The sequence below is a fragment of the Cryptomeria japonica genome, chromosome 11 (genome assembly GCF_030272615.1).
Source record: "Cryptomeria japonica chromosome 11, Sugi_1.0, whole genome shotgun sequence".
Taxonomy (NCBI): domain Eukaryota; kingdom Viridiplantae; phylum Streptophyta; class Pinopsida; order Cupressales; family Cupressaceae; genus Cryptomeria; species Cryptomeria japonica.
Genome location: NC_081415.1, coordinates 124,014,283 through 124,022,325, shown reverse-complemented (window position 1 = coordinate 124,022,325; position 8,043 = coordinate 124,014,283).

Below are 8,043 nucleotides of genomic sequence, written 5' to 3'. Positions count from 1 at the left end.
TCAATTTTTGAAAGGTCCCCAAAACCTTTTCCCAAAGAGACACCTTGAACAGAGGCATTCTCAAACATGATATGGGCTTATTAAAGTGTTAATCGATCCAGGTTAAATAGGTCAAAGTTGCTGCTGTGATAATTCAAAAAATTATATTAAGAGAAGATTAAATATAAACATGGTATATTTGGTTCTAAATTGATTTGATATTGGTTTATATTCATCTGGTATCGCTAGATGTTAAAGGATAGATAGCTTTTTCAAATAATTAGGGAAGATAATTATATTTCAAGGGTTGCGTTTTCCAATGCTAATCTTCTTAATGAGATCAATTTTGAAACTATGGAAGTGATCAAGGGTAGCAATATCATAAAATGGAATTTTTTTAATAACAAACATACATATATTTAAAGAAATTTATGTAGAAGAAGCCGAGACATATCATTATCAACGTGTCTCTTATATTTTGCTTTTGTTCTTTTATTTTGATGAATAGTAGCCATTTACATTCATTGAGATAGAGTATACTATTCACAAAAAAAGTAGGGGGATACAGGATCACCCCTTAGGAGTCAAACTTGTAGAGTCCAAATAGACAAAAAACACATAAAATACGACTCAAGCCCGAAGAGTAGAAAAGACAAAGAGAAATCACTAAGTGGCTAAACTAGTGACCAAAGGAGGCAGATCTCTATTATCCTTAGGACCCCATACATTAGTAGGGTTAGGGCTGTCATCAAGGAGGGACCACCCTTCTTTAATAGTAGCCTCCTCTTTTTCCTTGTCCTAGTCAATACAAGAAGCCTTTGGAGGAACTAGACCATCCACTGCCACCAATAGAAGTTGGCCAACCACTGTCACCACCAGAAGTTGGCCACCCGCTAGCACCACCACCAATCGAGGACACACTCCCTGAGCCCCACCCAGAGGAAAAGCACTCACATGGTAGAGAGGTGGAGTGTCACCTGTTGAAATCGTTACCACCACTAGACTGGTGACAAGGAGGTTGAGACCATAGGGTCTAAGAACAACGAACAAAGGAGCTACATCCATGTCAACAACTACAAGGCATAGATCGATCACAAGAGGTAGAAGGACTAAAAAAGATGCTATCTGAAGGATTTAGAGGCACTTTTGCAATTGTACAAGGAGCATTTCCCCAATACTCTAGAAGGGTCTGAAGGTGGGCCACCTCCAACACAACCATGTTGGCTTGCACTTGAATCTGAATCATCACATTATTACGCATACACACATTAGTGAAAAGTGAAACCTGAATAACAATTGAGCTATGAGAAAATGAAACAACATTTCTATCTTTCCATATTGTAAAGACTTTCCACCCTAAAAGCATGCCAAATTTGGGTAAATTTGAAGGAGATGCAAGGCGAATCTCCTAGAAGGGTCATATATCAAGAAAGGGCCTGTAGCTAGAAAGATGGAAAGAAATCATGAATCCAACTTCACAAATTTTGATCATACTGACATAACTAGAAAAGATGTATGAAATTTTTATGTTGTCCTTAGAAAGGGCAACATTGATCAGGATTACCCATATGCCTTAAGTGAGAGCCTAGAGACAAGCCTCAACACCAAATGCCTCAAGATTGATCTTTGTGGCATGAGATTAATTTTTTTTTTTACTCGAGTCTCAACACAAAATGCCTTAAGATTGATCCTAAGTGGCATGAGATTAAAGCTAAACCAAAAAAATGGTAATTTTGACATAAAAGATGAATTTATGGGTATGGGAGTGAATGTAGGTCTAAATCATGACTAAGTAATGAATATATGTGAATGTCTAGAAGTCTTAAATATACAAATACAAATTTTACATATTTGTAGAATGATTGAACTAATATATTGCACAAGATTCTTAAGCATAAATGTAGTAACACCTCTCACTTATTGATATTTAATTTTAAATACATAATTCTATCAAATTAGAAGCACAAATTTGAATAATTATTAGCATGAATCTATTAATTTCAATACTATAAAAAAATATTAAACTACAAAATACAATTCATACACTTTTCTCCTCAACAATATAATAATTAAATATACAGTTTAAAAAGAAACTATATTAAATTTCCAAATGACAAGAAATATCTTATTTGTATTAGTTATCCAAACCACTACTTAGATTAAGTAAATTGGGACATAGGCCCGAAACCTTTACTATAATAGCCTCGAAGGCAAAAAGGAGGGATCTCACATGTAGTGAGACTAGTGAAACCATAAAGACAAAACACTTTCAAGCAAAAGCTTTTGATCAAAGCTATGAACCGACAAGAAACAAGAATCTTGACCAAGAATTAAAGCCTACATTTTTTAAACTATCAATTTTTGAAAGGTCCCCATAACCTTTTCCCAAAGAGACAGCTTGAATAGAGGCATTCTCAAACATGATATGGGCTATAGTGGAACCTTGGAATAGAAGAAGAGATAACCAACCATTAGCTAAGACTAGAAAAGAAAGGAAATAGATATTAGAATAGAAGAAGATGAAGTGAATCGCTCCAAGAGGAAAATGAGGTTAATTAAAATGGTGAACCAAGAAACCATCACTCTCCAAGTGTGCTTCTAACCGGACATGTCAGCATATCAAAGTCAAAACCATGCACTCTCTACAAGTAGAGGCATCTCAATAGGAACAAAAGCAACAAAATTCTCCAAAGATTCCACCTCAATAGGACTAGGACAAATGATTTTTATAATATCCATGTTAGAAATATTGGGAGAAACACAAACAATGGAGCCCACCTGTAAAGGACCTAAAGTAATGAAGCCAATTTCGAGGTCCACCTGAAAAGGGGCAATAGAAGAGAAAATGGGACAATAGGAAGTAGATGCCCACTCAAAAAGTAGACAAGAAGAAACCTTCCTCCAAAACACTTGAGACATCAAGCTTAATTAGAAAGACCAAAAAATAGCACTTGGATAGCACCCAGATCCACTCCCCAAAGGAAAGAAGGGCAAAAGAAGACTTAACAATCACATGTTGTAAGACAACTCTGATAGGGTCCCTAAACCCCTCAAACTGGGAAGGGGGGAGAAGAAAATTACTAGGGCTCCTAGCAGACCTTGTACACAACAAATAAATAGCCACAACACCCGAGAAGTCTCTTCACTGTAACCCAACTCACCACTAACTAGAACAAAGTCATAGCAAAAACTAGCCCAAAAACCCCTATGAGGAATGGAGAACCAATGACAAACTAAAAGCTTTGAGAAGCAAGATTCCCCAAGACACAAAGGCATATGGGGGGAATATAATAGAGAGAGGTGGACATCATAAACCCCGTATAAGAATAGTGGATAGAAGGCATCACCTCCATAGCACCAATGAATAGGCTCACCAGTGGCTCAACATCAAACATCAAGCCAACTCGAATCTTTACACAAGGGGTAGTGCAGAAGAAAACCACACACAAGATCAAATCAATATTGACCAACAAAGAGAGCAACCTACCAACTACCTTCACCACCTCTTTGTGAACAACAAGATCAAGAGCATGGAAGGCTCCATAAATCATGGACAAAGTACCCAGATCCAAGGGCTCAACTAAAGAAAACAAGGCCAAGACACCCCAACACATGTTGGAACCTCAAATCACACACCAACATAAGGCACAAGATAGTGAAAAGAGGCCCAAGAAGGGCGTCCAACAAAGCCAAAATGAAGGATAAGAGAGTCAACACAAAACCCCATAATGAGCAAGGCGAAAAACTAAAGGCAATATATCCTCCATCTTCTCTCCACTCAGAAGCCCCATCTGAGAGTAGGGGAACAATAACTCCAACCCAAATCCTACCTCTATCAACGGATTTCGTACCAAGACCCCCAGCAAACCAAGGGCAAAGTAACATGGTCCCCTCCATTATCATCAACCTCACCTCCATCCTCTACATACTCCCCTGCAACTCTCTCTCCTTTCAAAACCCTAACTCGACACCTCATGCTCCCACTCATGACAATGTTATAGCTTTTGTTGTATGTTATGTTTGATTATCATGCTAATGTTGAATACTACTTTCTTTTAGATGTTAAATTTGAACTACAATATTATTATAAAATCAATAATTTAAAAAGAAAATCTTTTTTGGAATTATTAAATTAAAAATCTAAAAAAAAAGGAAATGAAAAGCGTCATTTTTAGATTACTTGTTTCCGTGGAACGTGGCACCGACATTACAAAGAATTGATTCTGACTTCTTTAGAAGTGGTCTACATAATCCAATCTCCTCCCACAGCATTTTCCTTCCTTTCTTCATTTGATGTTTCGACGAAACGATTGAACAGATCGGAGATTGTCTAATTTCGAATCCTTTTCCTTTTTGCCTTAAGTGTTTCGAGAGAACGACTGAGGTTCCCTCCTCTGTAAGCTTCTAATAATTTTTAATATTCATTTTCGTGGAAAAGACGAGGAAAACTGAACACAACAATATGACCTATTTTATTTCGAGTAAAAGACCAAACCCAGATTTCGAAGTATTTTCGTCCTGTGTTCTTTTGCCTTGAATGTATGGAGAAAGATTTGAACTGGCCGCTTCTTTGAACAGCTCGGCCTTTGGATAAATATTCCTTACTCTTTATTTTTCTCGATATTTCGAGGAAACGGCAAGGAAAGTATTGAACTCCCTACGGAAAGATATATTAATTCACTTTAGCATTCATCTTCCATTACGCATATTGTAAATCACATCTTATTCACCCCGCTTACTTATTCTATTGTTGTAAAAAGGATTTTTAGCATTTGAACTGGAACTAATGGCTTCTTCGTCGTCATCTCACCAGCAAAATCCGGAATTAAAAGCTTTCTCTGGAATAAAACCTGCCGGCATAAGAAGGAAGATTTCTGAATCTTCAAGACTGTTCGACGTGTTCATCAACCATAGAGGCCCTGATGTCAAACAAACTTTGGCTACTCAACTTTACAACTCCCTTGAGCAGCTGGGAATACGGACGTTCCTTGATTCCAAAGAGAAAGAACTAGGAAATTCGTTTCCTTCTACTATTGAGACAGCCATCCGCTCTGCAAAGGTACACATAGCTATTTTTTCCAAAGGATATGCAGAGTCACCTTGGTGTTTGGATGAGCTGCTTCTCATGTTAGAAACTAAGGCCAAAATTATCCCTATATTTTATCAAGTGATGCCTTCTGATCTCCGCCACATAGAAAGTGGAGTATATGCTGGTGCATTCATTAAATATGAAAAAAAGGGCAGATATGTTGAGAAGCTTGGTGAGTGGAAGGAAGCTCTTCAGTCTCTTTCATTTATAGCTGGAGAAGAATTTCAAAGGTAATCTTACTGTGTTTTGTAAACTCTACTTTATATACTTTTTTATTCCATCAATTCTGGTTAACTATTTTCTCATTGAATTCTGCTTTCATTTTATAATGTTTCAGTGACTGCAAAAACATAGTTGCAACAGTGCAAAAGGAATTAGAAAGGAAAAGATATTTACACGTCGCCACACATCCAGTGGGGCTTAATAATCTTGTGAAAGATTTTGAGATGCGATGCCTTGAAGAACTTGCACAAGATTTTGAAAACCAATGCGGGTTGAAAGAAGGGAAGCATAGCGCCAAGGTAGTTGGCATTTTCGGCATGGGTGGATCGGGGAAAACAACTCTCTCTAAAGAGTTGTTTAATCGAAAGATTTTGAGTTACTCTAGAGCAAGTTTTTTGTTTGATGTGCGAGAAGCATCTGTGAGAAACCAGTTACATTCTTTGCAACTTAAGCTTCTGAAAGATCTCTTTCAGAATCATGATCTCAGATTTACGAGTCCAGAGGAAGGAACAAGCTATCTCAAAGATAGTTTTCAAAGGAGCCCTCATTTAAGCTTCCTAATTGTTGTAGATGATATCGACTATGTGGAACAGTTAAATGCTCTAGCGGTCATGGATATCCTAAATAATATTGGTGATAGTCTTGTTATTGTCACAACCCGTGACGTTGGGGTGCTTATAACTGCAGGGATTACCGTCGGTTATAATTTAAGAGGAATGGATAGAAATTATGGTAGAGAACTCTTTTGCTGGCATGCCTTTGGCCAACCCCATCCATCTAGCGGGTATGAGAAGCTGGTTGACTCCTTTGTTGATGTTTGTGGAGGGTTGCCTCTGTCCCTTCAGGTACTGGGCAGGCATGTTCATGGTAGAAATAAGGATTATTGGAATTTGGAATTAGTTAAAGTTAGAAAAACTCTTCCTCGAGATATAAAGAACAGACTGAGAATAAGTTTCCATGCATTGGATGATGAAGAAAAACAGGTTTTTATGGATATTGCTTGCTTTTTTGTAGGCGAAGCTAAGAGTATAGCTGAAAGGTTATTGAAGGGATCAGGATGGAACGCTCAGCATGCACTAGCAACACTAAAAAATAAGTGCCTTGTAGAAGAATTCAAACTTAGGAGTCGGAAAGGAGAAGTGACGATTGGATTGAGAATGCATGACCACCTGAGGGACTTGGGAAGAGAAATGGCACTTGAGCTCAGCCCTCCTCATCGCCTGTGGCGTCCTCAAGATCTGAAAGTTTTGGTATGCTTGTTAGCCCTTCAGATTTTCTCTTTGGTCTTGTAGTATTCCTAATCAAAACATTTTATTACATAAACAGAAACCTGATCTACTTCTATGTATGCAGGAATCAATGGGTTTCAAATTAATACTCGCCAAAACCAACATCAGGTGTTACCATTCCATTTTCGACAAGTCTTTGGGTTCTCAAGTTACGTTCTTTGTAGGCCAACCACGTACTTGGCTTGAGACATCAGCTTCCTTACTATGGCTCCAGCTAGAGGGCAATTCCGGAGAACAACCATGCATCCCTTCTTGGATTCCTCTTCAAAATTTGCAGCGTTTGACAATCAAAGGCGGGCAACTCAAGACGTTGTGGGAGAATCCCGTACAGGTATTCTGATCTTCTCTCTGAAAAAGTAAATCTCCCCGTTATGTTGTCTCTGGAATATTTTTTATCATGGAAAGATTTACACAAATTTATCTTGAAATTCAGGCACCCTCTCAGTTGAAGGAGCTGCAAATTTGTGAAACCTCTTTGATAGAGTTTCCAGATTTATTGGGAGTATCAAAAGATAGTTTAGAAAATAGAGGAAAGTCCAGTAGTGTCAAGACCCCGAAGACTGGCCTTGAGAAACTAGAGATCGGTGGTGAAAAATTTGTATCTAAGATATTAATCAGTGGAATCCACTATCACAGCCTTAAGTCAATCAAACTTCATGGAATGGAAAATCTTAAGGAATTGAATTTAATAAGGGTAAAAACATTAAATTGTCTTGATATTAAAAATTGTGCAAAACTCAAAAGATTGATAGGAACATCCGATCTTACAAATCTTGTGCTATTAAACATTAATCAATGTCCAGACCTTGAGTTTGAGGACTTGCGTCTCATGGGTATGAAGTGTCTGGAGGGGATAACATTTGATAGAAATGTAAAGCTAAAATATTTTGAGTTGGGGGATTGTCAAAATTTGAAATCAATAGATTTTGGTTGTGAAGAGCTTGTAGAATTAACCATTCGGGGTTGTCCAGAGCTTGTGGAGTTGCCAGCTTTTTTAGGTCCTCGTTCCCTCGAGAGGATTATATTTGATGGATGTGGGAAACTTGAATGTCTTGAATTGAATGGATGTCAAATGTTGAGAAGTGTCTCAGGTAACTTCGACCTTAAAGCATTGTACATTTATGATTGTCCTGAGCTTGAGGTGTTTCCAAGTCTTGCAAAACCGAGCTGCTTGCGGCAAATTGTGATCGACTCTTGTGAGAAGCTGCAGAACATATTGGGGATTGACGACTTGCGCGGATTAAGATTGATGAAACTTATTTATTGGAACAATGCAGTAATACGAGATCGCATTCATAAGTTGAAGGTAATGATTTCAACACTGCTTTTTAACAGAAGTAAGCGTTCTTTCATTTCGTTATTCACCTTATCTTTATTCTGCCTTTTGCTCTTATAACATAATCTATATTTTTGCAAGTAATGATTGAAGTAATCTGTAAATGAAAATAAGATACCGTGGGTGAC